At 46.4% G+C, this 23,426-nt stretch overlaps 1 non-coding gene and 4 pseudogenes across 1 annotated transcript; all 5 read right to left on the bottom strand.

Moving 5' to 3' along the window:
- Positions 1-2,842: 2,842 nt before the first annotated feature.
- On the bottom strand, positions 2,843-2,983 carry LOC146817517 (U2 spliceosomal RNA; annotated as a pseudogene).
- A 984-nt stretch (positions 2,984-3,967) lies between these two features.
- Positions 3,968-4,149, bottom strand: LOC146817516 (U2 spliceosomal RNA). Its single transcript, XR_014964928.1, has one exon. It is a non-coding gene; the product is annotated as a U2 spliceosomal RNA (small nuclear RNA).
- A 2,484-nt stretch (positions 4,150-6,633) lies between these two features.
- Positions 6,634-6,841, bottom strand: LOC146817515 (U2 spliceosomal RNA; annotated as a pseudogene).
- A 6,119-nt stretch (positions 6,842-12,960) lies between these two features.
- On the bottom strand, positions 12,961-13,137 carry LOC146817514 (U2 spliceosomal RNA; annotated as a pseudogene).
- A 7,330-nt stretch (positions 13,138-20,467) lies between these two features.
- LOC146817513 (U2 spliceosomal RNA) lies at positions 20,468-20,648 on the bottom strand (annotated as a pseudogene).
- Between the last annotated feature and the right edge of the window lie 2,778 nt (positions 20,649-23,426).

Here is a 23,426-nt window from a genome sequence, read left to right as displayed (position 1 = left end):
CCCAGGGTCTAGGACCCGCTCCTCAATCACCTGCCAATGACGGTGCTGGAACAGGATTACTACGCCATCATTTTTTCCAGAACCCCCGGACCAGATCGATGGCCCAGCAGGCCAGAGAGCTTTCAGTGAGTCGTAGCGGGGCTGGAAGGGTATGTGGCATTCCTGTATACAAATGACATCAGCCTGCACATTTTTACAATAATCTAGAACCATTGATCTTGTGAGAGTGGTGTTCATGCCCCTCACGTTACAGGAAGCAATGGTGACTGCCATTAAAAGGTAGAGAAGAAGAGCGATAGCCATAACTAATTTTGCGAGAGGAAAGTGACTGCACCTGCAAACACATTATCCTGCACATCTAAACCAGGATCAAGAGGGGACTGCAGGGCTTGTGTCAATAGTGCCTCTAGGTCCGGGGTGGCCTCCAGATCCGGGGGTTGGCTCTCCGGAACGACACCTGCTTGTGGAAAATCTAATAAACCCTCCTCGGAATCCAAGAGGGAAGAGAGGGGCGCATACCTGTTCCCCCTGGAGCTCCTGTCGAGGGAGGACACACACCTGCACGTTTTGACAGAGGAGGCCCGAGCACTCGAGTGTTTCATTTCCCTGCTCTTGCGCTTGTGGGATGCGCTCGTTTTCCAACCACTGTGCTCCATACTTGCACCATCGTCCTTTGGTACCACTCGCACTAGGTTCACAACCTTACTTGCCGCGGCCAATCGTATGTCATGCACCACCTGTTCGACAGCGCCATCCATACATTCCGTTGCGCTCTCTGCCACTACACCAGGACTGTTGGCGGCTAGGACGGGTATGTGGGTAGGACCAGGGTAGGGGGGGAAATCTGTTGCAGCAGATGCCAGCCCTGCAGCTGGAGGGGAGGGGTGAGAACCATCGCGATGGCCCTACGCGCCATCGCGATGGTTCTAAGCCGTGCTGCTTCTGCTTGTTCTGCCAATTCTTCCGCGCTGGGACCTGGCGCTACCTCATCTTCCACCTCACTCCATGCACCAGGGCGTGAGTCAGGGGTTTCATCAACAGGCGCTTCCCCGCTCTCTGGGCCATCAGGCTCTCTACCTCTCCGTATCTCAATACCATCTACCACTCCTACTACCTCTGACTCAGAGGGACCTGTGCCAGGCTGGGAGGTTGTGGTGTCAGCCGGTGGCTCTTTTGAGCTTGGAGCTTGGCGCTGGCGCTGCATGCGAGGGGGGGTTGGCTAGGACCATCCGCCGCTGAGGCATAAAAACTTTTTCCTGGAGCATACTCTAAACAGATGTTGCTCACTTCCACATAAATTACATTTTTTTGGCACCGTACACTCTTGTGCTTTGTGTTCGAGACTTCCGCAGCTTCGGCAGGCCTGGCTGGAACACTGTTCTTTTGCGTGTCCGAACTTGTGGCACATCCTGCAGAAAAGCGGTTGCCCAGAATACACGAGGAAACTATTGTTCGCTCCCAGGGTGAAGGTCTGGGGAGGGTGCGCTAAGCCCCGTACACCATTTGGATCCTCCTTGAAGGTGACTAAATACTATCGTTTTCCGTTCCAGATACCACACATGTTTTTATTTTTTTGTCCCCCTTTAACCGAGGCGCAGTACCTGGACAGGAAAATGTCAATAAAACGTGGGTCTGTATAAGGGTTATACATATGTACAACTAAAACCACATCTTTTGGGGCAAACAAAGGGGTGAACCTAAGCCCATCAAACACCTCTTGACCTCTGCGCTCCTCAACTATACGCAATACCTCCTTAATAACAGATTCGCTAGAAAAGGTTACATCAAATAGGCCCCTCTGGGAGAAATCCTGAACACATTCTATTGCGCGCTCAGAAATTGCGCATTCTTTTTTTAACACATCCTCTACCAAAAATAATACATTCTTTTCCTTCCGGAATTCTTCCTTAATGTCTATCCGAACGGAGTTTGGAATATAATCACTCATTTTATTTACCCCCGCTGTTGTGGAGAAAGTGGCCATGGTGGCACGTAATTGCTTGGGGTCCCTTTTCCGGACCCGCTAGGCCGGTAAACACAGTAGAGAGGAATTTCAATAATGCGAGCAAAAGGTCTCTGTTAGGAGGCGCGGCTGTGCGAGAATACAGGCAGCCGCCACTGTGCCTTGCCCGAGATCGCGCCCCCTCCCTTACAGGAAATGAGAGCAACCCAGAGCCAAAAGGAGAGGAGGGGGTCGTGGCCGGGGAAGCGTTTAGTTCACTGCTCCGGGGCCTGCCTCCCCCCTGAAAATGCTCCGGGACAGTCAAGTGGCAAGATGAAGGGAGCAGGGGGCCTCCGCGAAGCCCGGCTTACCTTCGGGGAGAAGTGCAACAATGTTTCGACTGGCTCTTGCCGGGAGCCGTTGTCAAGCGTTCTGCGAGGCAGCAGGTGCTGCGGGGGATCAGCCCCAGCTCTCTCTTCACAATTCTTCCGAGGCCGATCTCGCAGCTCCTCAGGGCGACGATGTGGGCCCGATGTCCAGCCAGGCGTCCGATGCAGCGATGGCAAGGCCCAGGCCCCTGGCCTCAGCCCCGAGGGCCAGGCAGGGGCTGCACACGAGGTCCCAGATGTCTTCGGTTGCCTCCAAAGCTCCGTGGATTTCCTCCGTGCTCGAACCTGGAAAAAAAGGTGTCCCCTAGCTTCAGGTGGTTCAGCCTGGTCCCGGTCAAGCCAGGAGTCGCAGGCCCGGACCTTCAGCGTCAGGGGCACCCTACAGCAGCGATGATGACCTGTCCGCCCTCCCCAGAGATGCAGCCTTGCCCCGGTCAAGCCAGGCAGCACCTTAGGTCAGGCACCACAAGCAGTGACCTGGTCAGAACCACCTTCCCCCCTCGTAGCGCAGCCTGGCTCCGGTCATGCCAGAGTGCGCAGGCCCAGCCGTTCAGGGATCAGGCGTCCCTCCTCAACCCTTAGCACGAACAAGCAGGGTAACTGATAAGAACAGATACTACATTTGATCTTAGCCAAAAGGCCAAGAAGCGATAACCATAATGGTGCCAGAAATCTCACCTCCCGAAGCAATCTCCCTGGCTGACCCGGACCGGAGTCTTCCCTCGCACCGTCGCTTGAGCCCCTTTCGCCTCTTTTTCTGACTCCTAGCGAGAGCTCAGCATGTGCCCATAGAAAGGAGGTCCTGGCCTCGGGCCTTCTCCCGGCTCCCAGAGTCCTCCACGGCTCTCGCCTCGTTAGGCGTCACTTAGCATACCCACGTTGTCCTCTTTCTAGCATTTGCATGCCCCGCCCCTTCCTGTCCTCTGCTTCCAGCCGGCTGGCCGGAAACCCTGGCAGCCGGGGGATGCTGGGAATCAGGCCAGGATGCCCTGGACAGCTCCCCGACAGGAAGTGGCCGGCGCCTCGCCCTCGCCTACCCGGGACACTGCTCCCCTGTAGCCAAAGGCCTATAGATAAGGCTTGGCCGTTCGTGGCCGTTCGGGGACGGGCGGGGCGGGCAAAGAAGGAAAAGGACTCTGTATTTTCCTTCTTTGCTCAGAGAAGCCAAGTGCAGTGTCCACTTCTCTCTCTCTCTCCCTCCCTCCCTCCCTCCCTCTCTCCCTCCCTCTCTCTCTCTCTCCTCGTCTCTTTCTGTCTCTACCTCGATCCTACTGACTTGCTGGAAAACTTCCTCAATTCGTTCCCCAGTGAAATGGATCCAAAAACGAAGGAAACTCTGATGCTGGAAAAGCAGTCTCCTTCTGACATTTTTCTCTTCCAAAGTGCAGCGTCTGGATGGAGAAGGAAATAAAAATAAAAAAAAGTTCCAGAAAACGTGAAAAATATATAAATAAATAAATAAATAAAGCGCGTTTGCGGCAGATCAATGACATAAATAAATAAATAAAGCAAGACGCGGTGACCAGGGTGGTTTTATTCTCGCGCAAACACAGTAGCGCCACTTTACAGGGTTTGGTAGTCAAGCGCTACTTTCGTTTTCTCATCTATATTTCAACAGCATTGTTTTCCCCGGGTGGGGAAGTGCACCATTCCTGGAGGTACTGCAATACCAGGTTGATGCGTGGAGTGGACAGAGCAAGCTCCTATTCCATCTCCCTGTTCCAAAAATCAATTTAATATATGGTCCCCAGATAGAGGACGTATCAGATATTAAACTGATAAGAACAGATTTTTTTTTTTTTTTTTTGTAAAAATAGTCTTTATTTATAAATATGTTTTGTTTTTCACATACAGTTTATCCAATCCCATTCAGGGTGGTGTACATTTAAACTTGACTAGGTGATGCACGCAGGCAAACCTATCAGTTTTTCCATCGAAATATTGCATTTCTCAGTTTAAAGTCAACATTTTTTCCCTTGTAGTATAGGTGTATTGTGACACTCTATTGTCGTTGAGGAGTCCTAATGCTTGTAGCCTTTGAATTTTTTGCTTTGTTTTGGACATTTCTGGCTTGTTATTTTTGTTTCTAGGTTTGTTTAGCTTTTTTTCTATTTGTCTCCCTGGGGGCCTTTTTGCTGTTCCTGGTGTCTGGGTCTTTATTCTGTTCTCTGGATCTGACTCTGAGTCTGTTCCCCTGTTTTCCCCTTCCTTCATTTGTTCAGTTTGTGGTTCGGGTTCGCTGGGCTGGCTGATGTGTGTGTTCCCTGCGTCTGGGCTGGGAGTGCGGGGGCTCTCTTGACTCTCTCCTTCTAAGGTTCCGTCTATTGTTCCCTGTTGTGTCTCCTCTGTGTCTGTGATGTCTATTGTTGCAATTTCTATGTCTTCTAATTCGTGGTGTACTATGATGTTTATGTTGGTTTGGTCGTCCTTCTGTGTTTCTTGGATTGTTTGTGTTTGCGTGTCATTTTCTTGTGTCTGGGGTGTTTTGTCTATGTGTGGGTATGTGACTTGTTGTTCCAGGGTGTCTGTCTTTTTTCTATCAGTTCCCTTGCTTTCCCCTCTATCTTTTTCTGCTTCTTTTGGTTTTTCAGTTTCTATTTTGTCCTTCTGGTTTCCTTTTTCTCCTAATGGTTCTCTTATGCTAGGCCTTTCTCTGCGCGGGCAATTTTTATATAGGTGGTTGCTCTCGCCGCATAAGTTGCATTTTTTGGGTGCGGTACAGTTTGGGGCTGTGTGTCCCTTCCTACCGCAGTTTCTACATATATCCCCTGGGCACCATTCCTTAGTGTGTCCGAATTGAAAACATTCCCTACAGAAATTGGGCTGTCCCGGGTAATAAAGGAAACCCCTGTTTGGGCCAATTGTGAAATTGAGGGGTGGATGTTTTGTTCCCCTATCCCTTCCTCATCTGCCTCTAGGATACACATGAATCTCCTCTTCCCATTCCAAACTCCCCATTCATTTTGTAGTTCCCCCCCTCCTCTTACAGACTGGCAGTATCTTTTCAGGAAGTTTGCTATGTCTGATGGGGATGCGAAGGGGTTGTACATATGTACCGTGATTGGGATTTCCCTAGGTGTTGCTAAGGGGGTAATGGTGTACCCTTCTAACTCTGCATGGCCTTTGTTTACATTGAGATCAAAAATAAATTTTTGATAAATGTCCTCATTAACAAAAGTTACATCAAATAGTCCTCTTATTTTAAAGTCTTGCAGGCATTTCACTGCTGTTGGCTGTATTCCAAAAACTTCTTTGAGGACATTGTCCATTAGGTGGGTGAGATTCCTCCTATGTTTTTCCTCCTCCTGTATTTCAAATCGTACGGAGTGTTTGATGCCTGGGGGGGTCGTCCTGCCGTTTGTGTTGCCATTTGGTAGTGGTCCTCCTCCTCCTTGGTGTCTCCCTCCCTTTCGCCTCTTTTTCTGACTCCTAGTGGGAGCTCAGCATGTGCCCATAGAAAGGAGGTCCTGGCCTCGGGCCTTCTCCCGGCTCCCAGAGTCCTCCACGGCTCTCGCCTAACCTCGTTAGGCGTCACTTAGCATACCCACGTTGTCCTCTTTCTAGCATTTGCATGCCCCGCCCCTTCCTGTCCTCTGCTTCTAGCCGGCTGGCCGGAAAGCCTGGCAGCCGGGGGATGCTGCGAATCAGGCCAGGATGCCCTGGACAGCTCCCCGACAGGAAGTGGCCGGCGCCTCGCCCTCGCCTACCCGGGATACTGCTCCCCTGTAGCCAAAGGCCTATAGATAAGGCTTGGCTGTTCGTGGCCGTTTGGGGCGGGCAAAGAAGGAAAAGGACTCTGTATTTTCCTTCATTGCTCAGAGAAGCCAAAGGCAGTGTCCACTTCTCTGCCTACCTCCCTCCCTCCCTCCCTCCCTCTCTCTCCCTCCCTCCCTCTCTCTCCCTCCCTCCCTCTCCTCGTCTCTTTCCGTCTCTACCTCGATCCTACTGACTTGCTGGAAAACTTCCTCAATTCGTTCCCCAGTGAAATGGATCCAAAAACGAAGGAAACTCTGATGCTGGAAAAGCAGTCTCCTTCTGACATTTTTCTCTTCCAAAGTGCAGCGTCTGGATGGAGAAGGAAATAAAAATAAAAAAAAGTTCCAGAAAACGTGAAAAATATATAACTAAATAAATAAAGCGCGTTTGCGGCAGATCAATGACATAAATAAATAAAGCAGGACGCGGTGACCAGGGTGGTTTTATTCGCGCACAAACACAGTAGCGCCACTTTACAGGGTTTCGTAGTGAAGCGCTACTTTCGTTTTCTCATCTATCTTTCAACAGCATTGTTTTCCCCGGGTGGGGAAGTGCACCATTCCTGGAGGTACTGCAATACCAGGTTGATGCGTGGAGTGGACAGAGCAAGCTCCTATTCCATCTCCCTGTTCCAAAAATCAATTTAATATATGGTCCCCAGATAGAGGACGTATCAGATATTAAACTGATAAAACAGATTTTTTTTTTTTGATTTTTTTTTTTTAAGTTTCAACGGGCTTTATTTAAAATTTGACATATTTACAGTTTAGCCAATCCAATGTGGTGGCGTACAGTTATTTTGCATCCATGATAGAGACGCAGCTCTGACACGTGCAAAATTTACATCTAGATTGATGTTAGGTTATAATACAGGTTTTTTTATGATTTGTTTATTAACTTTGACCATTCTTTTTGCTTCCAATTGTCTAGCGCCCATTCTTTTCCTTTCTTTTTTATATCTACAAAGACATAGGTTTGCATTTTGTCGAGTGCCATTTTGATGCACTCCTCGGGGGAGATGTCCTTGTGCTTAAAAAGTTTTAGGTTTCTGGAAGATCAGCGGCTCTCTTTGACACAGTTTATCAGTCTCCACAGTGTGTCCTTTTTCTCCTTTGGGCAGGACATGCCGATACCATATAGGATGAGTTCGTAGGAGAGTGATGGCTGTTTGGTGATCTTTTTGATGAGTTTCCCCATTTTCTTCCAGATTTCCTGAGCAAAGGCACAGTTCCATGGGAAGTGGAGGACAGATTCTTCTCCGGCACATGTTGTTCTGGGGCATTTTGGGTCTTTTGCTAGGTGCCTCTTGTGTTGAAATGCCTTTACTGGCAGGCATTTTGTGACTGCCATCCATGCAATGTCCTTTTGGTGGTTGGATAAGCATCTGTTGTTTGTCTGTTCCCATACTGCTTTTGATTGACTCTCTGATAGGTTGTTGGCTATCAGGACTGGTTCCGCGGCTTTGAGTTCATGTTTCCAACAGTTCTTTTCCACGCAGGCTTTCAAATCAATGTCTTGTGCTCTGCAATGTTCAATGATTGTTTTTAATGGTTCAAAGATCTTTGGTGTCGTAAAACAATGCGGAGTTCCGTTCGAAAATTCGACTAGATCATATTTTTGTAGCATCAGTGCGGTTGAGTATGTAATGTAGTCCGCGACAAATCTTGTTTTCTTTTCTAAGGCGCTCATGCATAAGTGCAGGTATTGTGAGGACAAAAACAATTTTAGGTTGGGGACATCTTTACCCCCTATTTCTTTGGGTTTGTACATGTAGTCCCTCTTTAGTTTCTCTATTTTGGAATTCCAAACAAAGTTGAAAATCATTTTTTGCAGGTTTTTCAGCATAATAGTATTTGGAGGGAAAACCACCGCAAGGTACAATAAAATTGGTAAAACAATAGCTTTAACAATCAAAACTTTACCTTCTATGGAAAGGTTTCGTAGTTTCCAAAAGTACATCTTTTTTAGTATTTTTTCCTTTATCGGTGGCCAGTTTTGTTCCCCAGTTGTGTTTGTACTGAAGTGGACCCCTAGTATTTTTATAGGATCCCTTGTAACTGTAACCTCAGTTTTTGCCAGGTTGTCCCATTGACCTATGATCATGCAGGTAGATTTCTCTTTGTTAATTTCTAGGGCAGAAGCTTTAGAGAAGGAGGTGGCATGCATGATGACCCTGTTGACTTCCTGGGCATCGTTACAAAAGATAGTTACATCATCCATGTAGCTGGTGCATTTAACTCTTTTCCCGTTCCCACCCGTGACAAAGTGTCCTTTAATGTTTGGGTCTTGCCTGATTTTATTTAGTAGAGGTTCGATGGCACAGATGAAAAGGGCCGGTGATAACGGGCATCCCTGTCTAACCCCTGACCTGATATGGATCTTCCCTGTTAGTGACCCGTTGATCAAGACTTGGCTGACTGCGTCTTCGTACTGTGCTTGGACAATCTCGGTGAAGGAGCTGGGGACACCCATTTTCCGTAGGACTTTAAAGAGGAAGTCATGAGAGACATTGTCGAAGGCTTTTTGTAGATCTAGGGATAGAACGCCTAAAGGTTGGTTGTGTTCTACAGCGAGCCTGATAGTTTCTCTGGTAGTCATTAGACTATCCCATACTTTCCATTGGGGGACCGCACAGGATTGGTCCTCAGTGATAATGGATTTCAAAACTTTTTTTAGTTTATTTGTTAGCACTTTTGCTAGTAGTTTGCTATCTACGTTTAGGAGGGAGATGGGCCTCCAGTTTTTAATGTCTTCTTTCCTACTTTTTTGTAAATTAAGGAAATAACTCCTTTGGAAAAGGATGGGGGGAAGGTCTTTGTCTTCGTGCATTCCTCTATCATGCTCATGAAGTCTGCGCATAGTGTTGACCAAAATTTTTTGTAGAATTCCTATGGGAGTCCATCTTTTCCTGGGGAGGAGAGAGGGGAGCACTGAGATGGGGCTTGCAGGAAGTCTTCCCCATCTAGGGGGGTTTGCAAGTAAGTTTGTTCTTCTTGTGACAGGGTTTTTCCAATGGAGGAAAGAAAGTTTGAGGATTCTTGTGAGGCTGTTACTTTTTCTTTGTATAAGGTGTTATAGTATTCTTGTACAGTGGTCTGTATGTTTGTTTTGCCTTTTTGTAGGACTCAGTCTTTGTTCCAGATTTCGTTCATTTCCTTGTGCGTGTGGTTGCTCTTTTTGAAGAAGAACCTCGTGCATTTTTCATCTTCCTCAAAGATCTTGACTCTGGAGTTGAAGATGGTTTGCTTGCCTCTTTCTGTAAACCATTTTTTGAGTTTACTTCGGGTTTCCTGAAGTTCTTCTTCTACATCCACTCCTGAGTCCTTGAAACTCTCCAGTAGGTGGAGTTTGTCCTGGATAGTTTGGTAGAGTTCTCTTTTTTCTTTTGGCTTTTCTCTTGCTTGCATTGATGAAGAAAGTTTTGCTTTTCTTCTTCACCCATTCCCACCATCTGGCTTTGGATATGAAGTTTTGTTGTGCGCTGCGCCATGTTGTATATTCTTTGATGTAGTTGGAGGCTACCTCTTCTTCCTCAAGGATAGATATGTTTAGTTTCCATATCCCTGGCCCTTTGCTGTGCTCAAAATTTAGTTTGCAGTCTATGAGGAGGGTTTCATGGTCAGTGAGTGCGCTGGTTTCAGTTTGTGCACTAACGTAGGAGATGGAGTTGGAGGCAAACACAAAGTCTATTCTGGAGGATGTGTCTCCTTTGTCCGATTTCCACGTCATCCCTGTGCCTTTGGGGTTGTTGTCGCCATAAAGGTCTTTAAAGGAGAGGTCCTGTGCTATTTTCAGCCATGTTGTGGAAGATTTGTCCAACTTGTAGTCTGTGCTGGTGCCCTTTCTGTCCTTTGGGTGCATTATGCAATTGAAATCCCCGGCGACAAGTGTGGGGGTAGTCCCTGTTAGGAAGAATGAGGTATTTTCAAACAGTTCTATTCTTCCGTTCTTGTCTGCAGGTGCATATATGTTGCAAATTCTGAGGTGTTGGTCTCCTACCTTGATGTTCACCATCAGGGATCTTCCTGGGCTTATGTTTGTTTCACTGGTGAAAAGGAAGTCTTTGTTTTTGCATAGTATGGCTATGCCTGCGTTTTTGTTTCCCCCTCCGGACCATGCGGATGGGCCTTCATGCCACTCTTTGGCGTAGCCTTGGTAGTTCTGCATTTGGGGTAGGTTGCATTCCTGTAGGCAAATGATGTCTGCCTTGATTGTTCTGCAGTGCTCCAGGACGGCGGCTCTTTTGGTGGTCTGTTTTATTCCTCTGACATTCAAGATTGCTATTGTGAGTTTTTGTGGTGTATCCATCATTAAGGGTAGAGAGTGAGAGTTCATTCTTTTTTGCTTCTTGCTTCTGATTATTTCCAGGATTGTGTTCCTTGCTTTTGGGCGTGTATTTCCCCTAGGCTTTCTAGGGAGGGTGATGACACAAAGAGGGTTTCTTTTGTTTGGTGCTGGATCGGGTTGTTTTGGGTTTTGTCGTTGTTTGTAGGGTTCTCCATTTCTGAGAGGTCTGTCAGGGGTGCGAAACTGTTCTTATTTGCGCTTGTAGGTTTTTTTCTTTGCTTTGATTGGGAGCTTCTTCTCTATTTTCTTCTGGTTTCTTGTTGTTCTGTTTTGGTTTTTATCTTCTTCTTTTCCTTTGTCTTGGGCTTTGTTCGTTTTGTTGCTCTTTGCTGTTTCCCATTTCTTTGGGAAAGATTTGAAAATTTGTGGTGTTGCTTCGAGGTTTGACTCGGATTCCGTGTCTGACTCTACCTCAAGGGGGGAGGGGGGTTGAGTGTCTTTCTGGCTCTGGGATGGGGGTTCTGTTTCCCCTGAAGAAATTTCTATTAAGGATCTGGGAAGCTCTTCTTCATGTGTCTCTGGGACTGCTGAGGGTGTTTGGGTGAGGATGAGTGTTTCCATTGAGGTTTCTTCCTGTACCTCTTCTTGCTCTATTACTTCTTCGTACAGAGTTTGGTCTTGTAGGAAGATTTGTAGAGTCTCCTCTGTTTCCGGGGCTTCTGGTGCTTGGTCTGAGTTTGGGCCTGCTTCGGCGCCTTTGTTTGGGCTTGACCTTTCCTTTGCCTCCTTTGGGTTGGGGGTTCCTTTGGGTGTGTTGGTTTGGCTGGTTTCCTGTTGCTGCGTAGAGGGCGGGTGTTGTTGCGAGGTCGCAGGAGGTGGGATTATGACAGAGTAATAAAGTATTTTGGGTGGTTGTGAGTCTGTTGTTTGGCTCTTAAGAAGGTCGTACATTTTTCCCCCCAAATGGTTTCCTTACTGCTTGCTGCTGCTGCGTAGGATTTTTGTCTGTCTGGGCAGTTCCAGTACAGATGGTTTGTCAGGCCACATAGATTGCACTCTTTTGGGATTGGGCATTCGTGCGTGGGATGTGAGTACTGACCACAGTTGCGACACCCATTGTTTGTGCATTCTTCCTTGCTGTGCCCAAACTTTCTGCTTTTTCTGCAAAATATTGGTTGCCCTTGGTAATATAGGTACCCATTGTTTGGTCCTATGGCGAAGGGGTTTGGAGATGGCAAACCTCCCCTAGGCCTAGTGGGTCTCTTTTTAGGGTCACTGTGAACTTCCTGCGTCCATTCCACACACCCCATTGGTTCTTGAGTTCTATTCCTCCCCTTACTTTGGTACAGTATCTTTGTAGGAATTTGTCGATCTCCCATGGGGAGACCCATGGGTTGTACATGTACACGTAAACCGCTATTTCCGCGGGTGCGGACAGTGAAGTAATTTTATATCCCTTAGTTTTCCCTGCATTAATTGATACATTTTGCATGAAGTTGTTGCAAGCTTCTTCCTTGGTAAAGGTAAAATCATAAATTCCCTGCTTGTTATATTCGGCCATGCATTTCAGGTCCCTGGTCTGCACGTTAAAATGTTTAACTAAGACATCATTCATGAGTATTTTTAAATGATCTTTTACAATTGCTCCTTCAATCTCAATCCTAACTGTATTTTTAGTTGAATCATCTTTGCGCGCCGTGTCGGCCGCATACTCTGGCTCATTGTGGGGTGTCATGTCTAATCCTATGGTTGTTTAGGGGATCAGGGGGGTTCTAACTATATACATACATCATGAAACATTGGAGAACACATGTGGTTTGTCTTAGGGGAGCGTAAACGTATGACAATCTTATGGCCTGTCTGCAAGTAAAATTGACATTTGGCTGTACACACACGACACGTTAAACGTAGCTACACATTATTGACATCATTATCACATTCAGGGGGGTGCTTGTGGGGTAAAAGGAAAAATTACAGTTTTGTCTGACTGTAGGCCACCTTTGGAGTGCAAGGTTCGTTTGGTGCCCTCTTTCCGTCTGGGTGATGTCTGGCGGGATATCAGAACGCTTTGGGTTTGAAAGGGGGGACCACCAGGGGGGAGTGGGTTAAGATGTGGGGGTCCGCGCTGTGGGGGGAGGGGCGCAGACTCACCTGTATGTTCTTTAATACACTCCTTTTCTCTTGTGGGGGTGCGAAGAGAAGCCCTTCTTTCCTTTGTGGGCTGCTGTGTTGGTGTTGGCCGCTGGGGGGTGGCGGCGTGGTTTCCAGCGCCGATCTCCGGTTGGGACCGCTCCCGGGGGGCGAAGCACTGGGACAGGCTGGCGGCGCCAGGAACTCTGTGCGGGTTGGTGGCAGCAGGGGCGGCAGGCCGGTGCGAAGCTTTAAAACAGGCACTTGTGCAGGGACTGACCGGTGATGGCACGCGCGGGATTAGGCAAACCAAATCCGCGATCTCGGGCGGGTGAAAAGGGGCCAGGTGCGGGCATGAGTGTGGTCTGTTGTCCCGACCACACTCTGGATCGCCTGGCTTGTGAAGGTTCGTAGGGAGCGGCTGGAGCTTCTTGGCAGCATTGTTTTCCCCGGGTGGGGAAGTGCACCATTCCTGGAGGTACTACAATACCAGGTTGATGCGTGGAGTGGACAGAGCAAGCTCCTATTCCATCTCCCTGTTCCAAAAATCAATTTAATATATGGTCCCCAGATAGAGGACGTATCAGATATTAAACTGATAAGAACAGACTTTTTTTTTGTTTGTAAAAATATACTTTATTTAAATATTTTTGTCAGTTACATTTTAACCAATCCCGTGTCGGGTGGTGTACATTTAACTGGCTTTGGAGATGCTCGCAGGCATTCCTAGCAGTTTTCCATCAAGATATTTTTCATAAGAGGAAGAACACCTTTATGCTAAAGTGTTTCCCTGTTTTTTATTTGGCCCATTCTGCCCATTTCTTTTGCTGCCATTTATTTTCAGTTTTTTCTTTACCACTTTTTTTAATATCAACATAGTAATGTGTCATTAGTTTATCCAATGCAATGTGAATACAGTCTTTGATTGTAAAGTTCTTATGTTGGTAGATGCTCATGTGTCTTGTGTTCCATAGGCTTTCTTTTACACAGGCGATGATTTTCCATAGGGGTTCTTTGTAGTCCTTCTTGCAGTTTGTGGGGAAACCATACAATATGAGTTCATAGTTTATGTTGTCCTGGCCTGTGATCCCTTTGATTAGGGGGCCGATGGTTTTCCATGTGTCCTGGACGAAGTGGCAGTTCCACAGGAAGTGCAGGACTGTTCCCTCCGCCACACAGTTTTCTCTTGGGCAACTAGCCTCCTTGGCTAGTCCTCTTCTCTTTTGGAAGCTCTTTACTGGTAGAGGTTTGTGAATGGCCAGCCATGTAATGTCCTTTTGGCTGTTGGTAATTTGGTAATTTCCTTGCTGCTGGCTAGTTTCCATGCTTTAAGGGACTGGGTTTCGTTGAGGTTGTTTGCTGGGGTCAATGTTTCTTTCTCTTCTACTGCTTTTTTTAAGGCTGTTCTATTGCTAAAGTCCTCTATTTCTAGGCGCATTGGTTTGATGTCCCTGATGAATTCAGCTATGTTTTGGTACATTTTTGGTGGGTTAAAGGCAGTGGGGAGGCTGTTATTGTGTTCTAGTAGTTTTGCTGCTCTGAAGATGTTTGTTGTCTCATACCTGATGAAGTGTGCTGCTATGTTTCTTTTTTCTATGATCGCATTTAGGCATGCTGATGTGTAGGTGATTAGGAAGTACCTATACAGGTTTGGGACTCCCTTCCCTCCATTTTCTGGTCTTTTGTACACTATTTCTCTTTGCATTTTCTCCATTTTGGAGGCCCAAAAAAACTCAAAAAGACTTCTTTGTAGTTTTTTTAATGTTGGTTTGGAGGGTGGAAAAATCATAGCGTAATAGAGCATTAGTGGCAATAGTACTGCTTTGATCACTGGGGTTTTCCCTGTTAGGCTCAGTGTTCTGGTTTTCCATAGCCCTACTTTCTGGTTGATTTTGGCCTGTATTCCTATCCAGTTTTCTTCTCCTGAGGTGTCTTCAGAGAAGAGGACCCCCAGTATTGGGTTGTTTTGTCGTTTTTATTGGTAGTTTCGCCATGTTGTTCCAATTCCCTATTGTTAGGCAGGTGCACTTGTCTGTGTTTAGGTGTAGCCCTGATGCTGAGGCGAATAGGTTGCAATGTAGTAGGGTTCTCCTGACTGACTGGGGGTCTGGACATAGGATTGTGACGTCGTCCATGTATGCGACACATTTTGCTTTGTCTCCTCCTGCGCCCGGGACAAAGATCCCTTTTATTATTTTGTCCTTTCTAAGTGTCGCCTGTAGGGGTTCTAAAGCGCAGACAAAGAGTGCTGGGGATAGTGGGCACCCCTGTCTGACTCCTGACTGGATGCTAACTTGTTTTGAGAGGCGGCCATTTATTTGGAAGCGACTTGTGGCTCCTTTGTATAGTAGGTTTATAGTGTTTCTGAAGCTTTGATGCAAGTCCATTTGTTCTAGTTCTTTAAACATGTAAGAGTGTGAGACGCTGTCAAAGGCCTCCTGCAGGTCCAGTGACAGGACTCCTAAGGGGTTGTTGCTTTCCAGTGCCGTCCAGATTGCGTCCCTCACTGTAATTAGGCTGTCCCATACTTTCCTGTTTGGGACTGCGCAGGTTTGGTGTGAGTGTATGACTGTTTTTAGGACTTTCCTGATTCTACCTGTGAGGAGTTTGCTCAAAATTTTGCTGTCTACATTGAGTAGGGTAATAGGTCTCCAGTTTGATAGGGAATTCTTGTCTCCTTTTTTATGGATGAGGGTGACTACTCCTTCTAGAAAGGATGGGGGAGTTTGTTTGTCTTTCTTGCCTCATTTATTATAGTTCCAAAATCTTGGGCTATTGTTGACCAGAAAGTTTTATAGAACTCCCACGGTAGGCCGTCTTGTCCTGGGGCTGAGTTCTTTGGGGTTTTGCTGAGTATGTCTAGGTACTCTTGCCCTTCGAAGGGTCTATCTAGGAAGGCTTTGGCTTCCTCTGATATTTTGTTTTCCAGGTTTGTTAGGAATTCTTTGCCTATGTTTTCGTCTACTTTTTGGGTTTTGTAGGTCTGTGTAAAGTAGTTTTCTGTAATTTTTAACATTCCCTCGGTGTGTTTGGTTAAGTTCCCCTGTTGGTCTTTGAGGCCTGAGAAGGTGGTTTGTGCTTGTTTGGTTTTTTGGAAGAAAAAATCGTTACATTTTTCCCCTTCTTCAAATTCTCTGACCCTGGAGTTAAAAATTGTCTCCCTACCTTTTTGTAAGTACCACTTTTTTATCTTTTCCCTTGTTGTTAGTATTTTTTCCCTGACTTTAACTCCTGCGTCTTGCAGTTCTTGAAGTAGGGCGAGTTCCTCTTGGAGGACTTGGAAGTCCTTTTTTTGTTGGGCTGCTTTTTCTTTCCCTATATTTGCAAATACATTTTTTGTCTGTTTTTTAACAAACTCCCACCATGTTGCTAAGTTTGGGTATTTTTCTTTTCTATTCCCCCATTTTTTATATTGGGTTTTGTAGGCTTTTTGGATGCCCTCCTCCTGTAGGAGGGTGGTATTTAGCTTCCAGTAGCCTCTTCCTGTCTTGCTTGTTTGGGGTAGTTCGCATGTTGTCATTATTGTCTGATGATCTGAGAGGCAGCTGTCTTCTATTTTGGATGTTTTGCATTTGATTTGCTTGCTGGTAAAAATGTAATCTATTCTTGAGGTGGTGTTTCCATCCCCAGATAGCCATGTAAACCCTGTAGTATTTGGGTTGCATATTGTGAAGGAGTCTTTTAGGTCAAAATTTTTTATGGTGTTGTTTAGGGTCTTAGAGGTTATGTCTAGGGTATATACAGTGGATGCGCCATATCTATCCGTAGGGGACAGGATGCAGTTGAAATCTCCTGCAATGATGGCGGGTTTATTGCCTGTTATGAAGAAATTTATATTTTCGAAAAGTTCTTTCCTATCATTTTTGTTTGCAGGGGCGTATATGTTTATAATTTTTACCTGGTTTCCTTTGAAATTTGTCGTGGCCATTTGTGCCCTACCTGGGGAGATGACTGTTCCCTGTACTAGTTGGGATTTGTTATTCTTGAATAAGATGCCTATTCCTGCATTTTTATTTCCTCCTCCTGACCAGAAGGATGGGCCCTGTGTCCATTCTTCTTCTATGTGTTTATAGTTTTCTGCGTGAGGTAAACCGCACTCCTGCAGACATACTATGTCTGCTGGTAGAGTTTGGCAGTAAAGGAAAATTGCCGCTCTTTTTGTTGGGTTACGTAAACCTCTGACATTCATTGAGGCGATTGTTATCGCCATTGCAATGGTAAACCACATCATCTTGTGTGTGTTATTAGACATTTTTCTTCGTGTCGGTCTCCCGTGGGAGTATTGACTGACTTTCAAGGGTGGTCATAATTTCTTCCTCGTTGCTGAAGAAAAGGGGGCTGTCTAAAAGTGTTGATTCCTTTAGGAGGTTTTCTTCTTCTGGGGTCTTTTTTTCAGTTAGAACTATTTCAGACAGCCCTTCCATGAGGAGGTCCTCTGAGTCTGGCAGATCCGCCAGGCTGCTGTATCTAGAGCCTGGACATGGATTTGTCAGTGTGCTTTCTATCTGTTGCGTTAGTGCTTTTCTTTTGGTTCTGTTTTGGGCGCCTTCTTCATGGTAGGGGTGTTTGAGTTCTTTCCTTTTTTGTTTTCTTTCTAGCTGTCTCGTTGAGCACCTTTTCCCTCCTTTGTCTGTTCTGGGTTTCTCTTCTGATTCAGAGTCTGAGTCAGAGAGTTTGGATGTATTTAGAGTTTCCTCTATTTTTGTCTGCTTGTGTTTTTTGTCTCTTTTCTTTTTCCTTTCTGGTTTTTCTTCTGGTTTCTCCTCTTCCTCCATGCTTTCCTCTCTTTGTGTTTCTGGGCCCCCTGTCTCTGTTATGTGGGTGCATCCTGTCTCTGTTATGTGGGTGCTCCCTGAGTCTGAGGAGATCCCAAAGAGCCATTCCTGATCGTACTCTATTTGTGAGTCTGTTGTTTTTGGTTCCTGTGTCCTGTCTTGTGTGTTTGAGGTTTGTGGTGTGTCCTTTCCTATTGTTTGCTGTACTATGATGTTTGTATTTGTTTGGCACTCCTCTGGTGTTTCTTGTATGGTTTGTGTGGGTGTTTGTGTTTGTGTGTTCTCCTGTGTGGCCTGCTCCTTTAAGATTGTGGTGTTTTGTGGATTGCTGTCCCTTGTTTCTGTAGCCTTATCTGTGTCCGTCTCTGCCTCTTGGTCTTTCCCTGCCTGGTCTTTTTTACCTTTGGTTTGAGTTTCTACAAAGGGATTGGTGAGAGCTGGGATTCCTCTGACTGGGCAATTTTTATAGAGGTGATTTGTCCCTCCACAAAGATTACATTTTTTTGGCGCTTTGCAGTCTTGTGCCATGTGCCCTTTCTTTCTGCAATTTCTGCAGATGTCCCCCGGGCACCACTCCTTGGTATGGCCGAATTGTAAACAGGCCCTACAAAAGTTGGGTTGGCCCGGGTAATACAAAAAACCTCTATTAGGTCCTATAGAAAAATTCAGGGGGGGTGTTTTGTCCCCCCCTATCCCTTCCTCGTCTTCCGCCAGGATAACCATATACCTGCGTTTGCCGTTCCATATTCCCCATTCGTTTTTAAGTTCACCCCCTCCTCTTACGCTTTGGCAAAATCTCCGTAGGAAATTGGATATTTCAGAAGGGGAGGCAAAGGGGTTATACATGTGGACTGTTATTGGTATCTCTCTGGGGGCTGCTAACGGAGTTATTTTATATCCTTCTAGGTCAGCATGGTCTCTCTTATTGTTGAAGTCATAGAGGAACCTTTGATACATTCCCTCATTGCAGAAGGTGATGTCAAAAAGCCCCCTTATCCTGAAATCTTGCAGACACTTTACATCAGTGGGTTCTATACAAAAGACTTGCTTAAGTACTGTGTCCATCAGGTGGCTAAGGTTTCTATTGTGTTTTGCTTCTTCCTCGATTTCAAACCTTACCGAGTATTTCATACCTGGTGGGGCCGACTTTCCAAAAGCATTGGCGTTGGTTTTTGTTGCTCCGTCTTTTCCTGATGTTCCACCTGCTGCGGATGCGTAGCTCTTGGGTTTCTAAATGGTGGGTTGGGTTGTGTGTTGTGTGCCCCCTGGCCGTGCAGCAGCCGGTGCGCCTGGGGGCTCGCGTACCCTTATCTCTTTCTGCTCTTCGTGGGGTCCGTCTGTGTGCTCCTGGAGTGTCCCCGGGCCGAGCACCCCAAATGGTGCGCCCGGGGTGTCTCCAAAACCGAAGGTGAGCTTCTACTTCTATGTGGCGTGCCCACTGGCCGTGCACCAGCCGGTGCGCCTGGGGGCTCGCGGTTTCAAATGCGGGTCCTCTGTTTTCCTCTCGCTGCTCGTGTGGGGCAAGGTTTCCTCTGTGAAAGGGAGGGGGAAGCTCTTTTGCGTCGCTCCCCCCCGGCCGATCGTCGTCCGGGGTGCCCCTTTTCCGTGTTCAGTGCTGCGAGCCGGCTCTAGTGAAGATTTGCGTCTTTTCCGCTTTAGAAAAGGCGATGCGTAATGGATCCGACTTTGGGGTATCCCCGGGCCGAACACCGTGGTGGTGCGCCCGGGGTGTCCCCACTCTGCGGCCGACTTCAATTCGGGTCCCTTCCTCCCTCCCAGTTGTCCCGGATGCTCACCTGGTACCTGGCTGGTTGGCCAGGGGTTCTTACTGGAGGCGGGAAACTGCGGGATTGAGTCACCCCGGGCCGAGCACTATGCTAGTGTGTCCAGGGTTCCTCGGTGCTTTAATCCTTTACTTACAGCTATGTGTAGGTAATTTTTGTGTCACGTTTCAGATGCGCGGGTGCCAGCCCCCTCAGGACAAAACCGAGGTCCACGCAGCCTTGCCACGGGCAAGCCGTGGAGCGAAGGCCCAGTTTCCCTCGGGTGTCCCTCAGAAGCCGTGCACCAAGCCTTTGCCTTCCCCCCGAGCGTCACGCAGCCTTGCCACGGACAAGCCGTGGAGCGAAGGCCCAGCAACACACAGGTCACAAGGTTTCAGGCGCCCCCTAGTCAAGATCCAAGTGTATTACTACACTTTATCTTAGCCAAAAGGCCGAGAAGCGATAACCAGAATGGTGCCAGAATTCACACCTCCCGGAGCAATCTCCCTGGCTGACCCGGACCGGGGTCTTCCCTCGCACCGTCGCTTTTAGCCCTTTCGCCTCTTTTTCTGACTCCTAGCGGGAGCTCAGCATGTGCCCATAGAAAGGAGGCCCTGGCCTCGGGCCTTCTCCCGGCTCCCAGAGTCCTCCACGGCTCTCGCCTCGTTAGCCGTCACTTAGCATACCCATGTTGTCCTCTTTCTAGCATTTGCATGCCCCGCCCCTTCCTGTCCTCTGCTTCCAGCCGGCTGGCCGGAAAGCCTGGCAGCTGGGGGATGCTGGGAATCAGGCCAGGATGCCCTGGACAGCTCCCCGACAGGAAGTGGCCGGCGCCTTGCCCTCACCTGCCCGGGACACTGCTCCCCTGTAGCCAAAGGCCTCTAGATAAGGCTTGGCCGTTCGTGGCCGGGCAAAGAAGGAAAAGGACTCTGTATTTTCCTTCATTGCTCAGAGAAGCCAAGGGCAGTGTCCACTTCTCTGCCTCCCTCCCTCTCCCTCCCTCCCTCTCCCTCCGTCCCTCTCTCTCTCTTTCCTCGTCTCTTTCCGTCTCTACCTCGATCCTACTGACTTGCTGGAATACTTCCTCAATTCGTTCCCCAATGAAATGGATCCAAAAACGAAGGAAACTCTGATGCTGGAAAAGCGGTCTCCTTCTGACATTTTTCTCTTCCAAAGTGCAGCGTCTGGATGGAGAAGGAAATAAAAATAAAAAAAAGTTCCAGAAAACGTGAAAAATATATAAATAAATAAATAAAGCGCGTTTGCGGCAGATCAATGACATAAATAAATAAATAAAGCAAGACGCGGTGACCAGGGTGGTTTTATTCGCGCGCAAACACAGTAGCGCCACTTTACAGGGTTTCGTAGTGAAGCGCTACTTTCGTTTTCTCATCTATCTTTCAACAGCATTGTTTTCCCCGGGTGGGGAAGTGCACCATTCCTGGAGGTACTGCAATACCAGGTTGATGCGTGGAGTGGACAGAGCAAGCTCCTATCCCATCTCCCTGTTCCAAAAATCTATTTAATATATGGTCCCCAGATAGAGGACGTATCAGATATTAAACTGATAAGAACAGATTCTTTTTTTTTTTTTTTTTTTAAATATACTTTATTTAGAAATTTGTTGAGCACATATACATTTTAACCAATCCCATAGGGTGGCATACAGTGTAACCTGTGTAGGGGGTGCACGCAGGCACCTGCCTACCGGTTTTCCATCGAGATGTTATTCATAAGGCTCTAACTTTTTTCTTGAAGTGAAGCAGTGTTTACGTGACCCATTCTGCCCATTTTTCCTGTTTCCATTTTTTTTCCGCTATTTCTTTACCCTGCCGTTTTATATCTACATAGTAATATAACATAATTTTGTCTAGACATATGTGAATTACGTCTTTAATTTCAAGTTGTTTATGTTTAAATAGCAGTAGGTTTCTAGCTATCCATAGACTTTCTTTAGCACAACTGAGGATTCTCCACAAGGTTCTGTCTTTATTTTTTGACAGTGTGCCTCCTATGCCATATAATACAATCTCGTAATTCAAATTTTCTAATGTGGTTATTTGTTTAATAAACATTTGTAAATTGTCCCAAAATTCTTTAGCAAATTGACAGTTCCACAAGAAATGCATAGTTGTTTCTTCTCCTGGGCATTCTGGTCTTGGGCATTTTGCAGATTTTGCTAGCCCCCGCCTGTGCTGAAAAGTCTTCACCGGTAGCGCATTGGAGACTGCCAACCATGAAATGTCTTTTTGTGAGTTTGTAATGTCTGCATGGTTTGTTTTCTCCCAAACCAGTTTTGAGAGTTTTTCAGATAAATTGTGTACCATCTCCATTTTTTCCAATTGTTCCAGCTCTTTCTTCAGTAGTGTTCTGTTCTCGAAACAGTGTTTTTCAATCTCCAGAAGTTGTAGCATCTTTAGAAAGGGTTCCAGGCAGGCGTAGAGCTTGTTCGGGAAAAAGGCCACTGGTAGTGTATTGTCTCTTTTCAGTATTTTGAATTTGTTGAAGATGTCTCCAACACCGTAGCGGATGTAGTTGGCTGCAATATTTCTGTTCTCTCGTATTGCTTTGAGGCAGAGGCAAAAATAGTTAGTAAAAATGTACAAGTACAGATTGGGCATATTTTTTCCCCCATTCCGTGGGTGTTTAAATACCATGGTTCTTTTCACCTTCTCCATTTTTGAGTTCCAGAGAAAGGTAAACAGGCATTTTTGTAGTTGTCGGAGTGTTGTTTTATCCGGTGGGTAGATTACTGCGAAGAAAAGGATTAGAGGAAGGATGCATGCTTTTATGACCATAATTTTCCCGGTCATGGAAAGGGACCTCGTCTTCCATAGTCCCAGCTTTTGGTTGATCTTTCTCTGTACCGGAGGCCAATTTTCTTTTCCTTCTGGGTCTTGTGAGAATGTTATTCCCAAGATTTTTGTGGGTTGTTTTGTGACTTTAACCTCTAGTTGAGCGAGATTGTTCCAATTTCCTATTGTGAGACATGAGCTCTTTTCTGTGTTCAGCACCAGACCTGAAGCTTGTGCGAAGAAATGAGTATGTAGTAGCACTCGTCTGACCGATGGTGGGTCAGGGCATAGCACGGTTACATCATCCATATATGCTATGCATTTTGCTTGTTTTCCGTCTGCTCCTGGAGCAAAGATGCCCTTGATTACCTTGTCCCTCCTTAGTCTGCAGAGGAGTGGTTCCAAGGCACACACAAAAAGGGCTGGGGAGAGGGGGCATCCTTGGCGTACACCAGATTTTATGTGTACTTCTGTGGTTAGTGACCCATTGACAATTATGTTGCTGGTCGCATTTTCGTATAGCATTTGTATTTTTTCAATGAATTCAGTTGGAAATCCCATTTTGTCTAGGACTTTGAAGAGGTAGGTATGTGAGACACTATCAAAGGCCTTCTGCAGGTCTAGTGATAGAACTCCTAGTGTGTTACCTTCTGCTAAAGCTCTGTTGATGGCGTCTCTGATGGTGATGAGGCTGTCCCAGATCTTCCTGCCTGGTACTGCACAGGTCTGATCTGGTTCGATCACCGTTTTTAGGACTTTTTTAATTCTATTTGTGATCACCTTGCTGTAGATTTTGCTGTCCACATTTAGCAAGGTAATAGGTCTCCAGTTTTGTATGTTGTTTGCGTCTCCCTTTTTGTGGATGAGTTTGACTGTTCCTTGTGTAAATGATTGTGGGAAGAATTTCTTTCCCACACATTCTGCGATTGTTTCCATCAGGTCTCTTGCTATGGCCTTCCAGAAAGTTTTATAAAACTCCCAGGGTAGGCCGTCTTTGCCTGGGGCGGAGTTTTTTGGCGCGTTTTGTATTATGGTCATGAACTCTTCTCCTGAAAAGGGTTTATTTAGGAAATCTTTTTCGTCTGGGGATAGGCCTTTATCGTAGCCTTCTAGTAGTTCTTCTCTTGCCTTTGTATCTGATTTTTTTTGTGCGAATAGTTTGGAGTAGAAGCTGTGAACGATGTGTTCCATGTCTTTTTGGTCTGTTGTTGTGGTGCCTTGTGCATCCATCAGCTCTTCCATGGGCGTGTGGTTGCTTTTGGCCTTTTTGAAAAAGAAAGAGTTACACTTTTCATCGTCCTCATATTGGAGGACGCGTGAATTGAAGATAGTTTCCTTTCCCTTTTTGTTGAACCAGTTTTTTATATCTGCCTTAGTCTTTTTTATGTCCTCTGAAACCTGTATTCCTGCATCCTGCAGTTCTAAAAGGGTTGTGAGGGTATCCTGTAGCTCATTATATTCTATTTTTTTTTCTTTTGCAATTTCTTTACCCTTTCTTGTGAAGAATGTTTTTGATTTTACTTTTATGTCTTCCCACCATTCTTGTAATGATGGGAAGTTCTTTTTGTTTCTTTTCCATATTTCATATT

Source organism: Triturus cristatus, chromosome 6, assembly GCF_964204655.1.
Source record: "Triturus cristatus chromosome 6, aTriCri1.1, whole genome shotgun sequence".
In the NCBI taxonomy this organism is placed as follows: Eukaryota; Metazoa; Chordata; class Amphibia; order Caudata; family Salamandridae; genus Triturus; species Triturus cristatus.
The sequence above is the reverse complement of the archived record's forward strand: the minus strand, read 5'-3'. Positions and strand labels throughout refer to the sequence as shown.